Raw genomic sequence first — 3,613 nt, forward strand, 5'->3', positions numbered from 1 at the left:
AGATTAATTAAAAAAACACACTAAAATATTCTTTAAAAACTCCCCCCAAAGAGTCTACAACAATCCTAGAATCCAGGTCTAAAACAGTAAAAACATCAATTTTGAACACTGAATGCTATGTGGACCAGAACTGTTTTGGCTGTTTGCTGGAAGCTTAGCTTCCTCAGGTAGCGAGTTGTACAGCTGAGGTGCTGCCACAGAGAAAGCCCTGTGATGTTTACCCACCAAGCTAACTTCATGACGTGTTGGGACACCCAACAGGACCACTGCGGAAGATTTCAAATTTCTGGCAGGCTCATGTATCAGGAGGTAATCTTTCAGATTATCTTGGCCCTATGTTGTTTAGGGCTTTGTAGGTCAATGCCACCACAGTGAATTGAGCCCAGAAGCAAACTGGAAGCCAATGCAGTTCTTGCAGGATCGGTGTTATAAAGTCTCTAAAATGCACACATCTGACACCAGTCTTGCTGCTGCATTTAGATTAATAGATTAGAATGCTGGGTCAAAGCTAACAAAATAAATTTCAACATGGAGAAATTTAAGGTACTGCACTTAGGGCGGAAAAATGAAATGCACAGATATAGGATGGGGGACACTTGGCTCAATGAGACTTATACATGTGAAAGGGATCTGGGAGTCCAAATAGACCATAAATTGAACATGAGTCAACAGTGCGACACGGCAGCTAAAAAAGCCAATGCAATTTTAGGCTGCATCAATGAAGAATAGTATCTAGAGCCTCATTCACACTACAGAATAAACTGGTTTTCAAACCAGTTTAAATCACTTCAAAATGCCCTTGTTCACACTGAATGCTGTATTTCTCTGATGCAGTTTGTGTGGGGTGTGGGTGTGGGTGGGGGAGGGAATGCTGAACTTGATTAAACCGGTTCTTCTGAATCCGAGGCATTTACCACATCTTTTTGAATGATTTGTTTCAATGCAAGTGCAAATTTGTTGTCAATTGGATTCGGTTCCCTGTGATGCGATCATCCCTGTGATGTTGCACATTTTAGAATCCATTTTGAATAGATCCATTTGTGAATGTGAATGTGAAGTGGGTTAAATTGAAACGAAGGTACTTGGGAGCAATTGCGTCATTTGTCCAGGTCATCTCCCTGTTCCATAGTTCAATGGGAGCATCAACAGAGCAACCAGCTCTAGCAAATGGAAAAAAACCCAGAGCATTTAGGAATCCTTTTGGAGCCATTAGATCCAAATTAAAATTAAAATTAAAAAAACCCTTAAAACAACAAAAACAAATAAAAGCGTAGAACATCATGCAAGGCCTGTTGAGAAATGTTACTTTTTGGATGATAACTCCCAGAATCCCCCACCTAGCATGGCCTTTGTGTGTTGGAATTCTGTGATTCCAAAAAGTAATGTTGTAGATCAATGTTGGGATTGCTGTTAAAATTCAGTTAATTTTTTTTTAAAAAAAATCAAGCATTTGTAGTTTCACTACCTCCTCTGAATTCAATTTGGATTTGATTAATTCATTCAATTTAATCCAGTGCAAAATGGCCACTCTCTCTTTTAATATAATGAAGGTTGACTCTACCATTAGGCAGCGTGAAGCAGCTGCCTCAGGTGGCAAAGTTAAGATAAGCAAAAAGGAAGGCCAACAGCAAATTTAAAAATATGGTGCTTCATAAAAAGCTCAGCTCTTTGGTACTGTCAGGGACGGATTGTACACTTGTGGTGAAAGAACATAATCTTTTGCCTCCACCAAGTGGTAGGTCTTGTGTATTACATACTTATTTTTTAATATACTTCCTCCCCATGCCAGTTGGAAAAAAAAAAGCAGGGTTGTTCTTTCATGGGACCTTATCACACATGGGAGGGGTGGTTGCAGCTCAGATCCAGAGTCACTCCTCTCTAGCAATGCGAATTGAGGTTAAAACATCATGTTTTTCCACACCTGGTTGCCTTTCTGTTGTCCTTCCGAAATGAAGGGGAAGAGAAGTCAGTTTGATTCCAAGCAAGTCACGTGATGCGGACTCAAGCAAAGGGGAGTGAGTGCACATTGTATTACCACACCAGAGCATACTTTGAGGGTTCAACAATTCAAATTGGCACCCTTGGGCATGCTCAGTGGGGCTCTGGACGCTGTCCTCCTTCCCTGCCCCCTCCTTAGCTGTCATCCTTCATCGGGGTCTAGGAGAAGGCAGGGGATGATGGGATAGGTGGCTGGGGGTTGCTGGGGCCAGGGTCAAGATGCAGGAGCAGTCAGGGGATGATGGGATAGGTCGCTGGGGTCCCTAGGGCCAGGATCGGGATGCAGGAGCAGTCAGAGGATGATGGGATTGGTGGGAGGTTGAAGGAGGAGAGCAGATCAGGGTCTAGGAGAAGGCAGGGGATAATGTGATTGGTGGGAGGCTGAAGGAGGGGAGCAGATCAGGGTCTAGGAGAAGGCAAGGATGATGGGATTGGTGGCAGGCTGAAGGAGGGGAGCAGATCGGGGTCTAGGGGGATGCAGGGGGCGCAGGGGATGATGGGATTGGCTGGTTGGCAGAGAGGAGGAGATGGCATGAAAGAGGAGGAGGGGGATGACGGAGCAGGATGCAGGGGCCAAGGGGGGTGGCATCGGAGTGCTTTTCTACACCAGACCAAATCACAGTGCAGTTGAAGGCAGCCTGGAAGCGAATTCTCTGAAGTCACCTTTTCCCCGTTTTTACCAAAATGAGGGGTGACTTCAGAAACACTGCTGAAGCAATTCTCAAGGGGCTCACATAGAAATCAATGGCGTCTGATAAAACAGTCACTTTATGATATGATACCGTATCATTGGAAGTGCAATCACTTCGGAAGTGAGCTGGAACTGAGCCACAACACTACCCAAAAGTTCTGTGTGATATACTCCATGGTTACTTAGATGCTGTAGTTGAGACAGGTCCAGTGAACGGTGCCAACTTGTCCTGTATTATTAGATAAGTTTCAGTTTGTGTAATCTGAGGTTTCTTGGAGAACAACCACATCTATACTGGGTCCTTGCCCTTCATATCTTCTAAAAGCAGCCAGAAGGGGACTGGCTCATTGGGTATGGAGAGTGGTGAATGCCTCATTGCAGCCAGGGAGGTTTCCATCCTGTCTAAAAGAAGCTGTGGTGAGTCTGTTACTAAAAAAAGCCTCCTTAATCCCCACCATTCTGAATATTTATTGGCCAGTCTTTAATATACCAATTTTGGGCAAAGTTCTGGAGGATGTGGTGTCCACTCAGTTCCAGAGGTTTCTGGATGAGATGGATTTAGATCCATTTCAACCTGGCTTCAGTCCTGGTTATGGGACGGAGACAGCTTTGGCTGCCTTGGTAAGGGAACTGGACAAGGGGACGGTGTCCCTATTGGTTCTGCTAGATCTCTAAGCAGCTTTCAATACCACTGACCATGGAATCTTTCTGGCCAACTCTGGGATGGGATTTGGAAACACTGGTGGGATATAGACCGCCCATTTGGGGTGGTCTGGCCCCGCCCCTTTCCCCGCCGGAGAGGGGCCTCAGCGGCCAGAACGGCAGCCGCTGAGGCCCCAATCCGCCGCTTTTTGGGCTGCGGGGAAGCGGCAAAACGCCACTTCCCCGCAGCCAGAAAAGGGGTATCCCTGGGGCTTCAAGCCC

Source organism: Sceloporus undulatus, chromosome 3, assembly GCF_019175285.1.
Source record: "Sceloporus undulatus isolate JIND9_A2432 ecotype Alabama chromosome 3, SceUnd_v1.1, whole genome shotgun sequence".
Classification (NCBI taxonomy): domain Eukaryota; kingdom Metazoa; phylum Chordata; class Lepidosauria; order Squamata; family Phrynosomatidae; genus Sceloporus; species Sceloporus undulatus.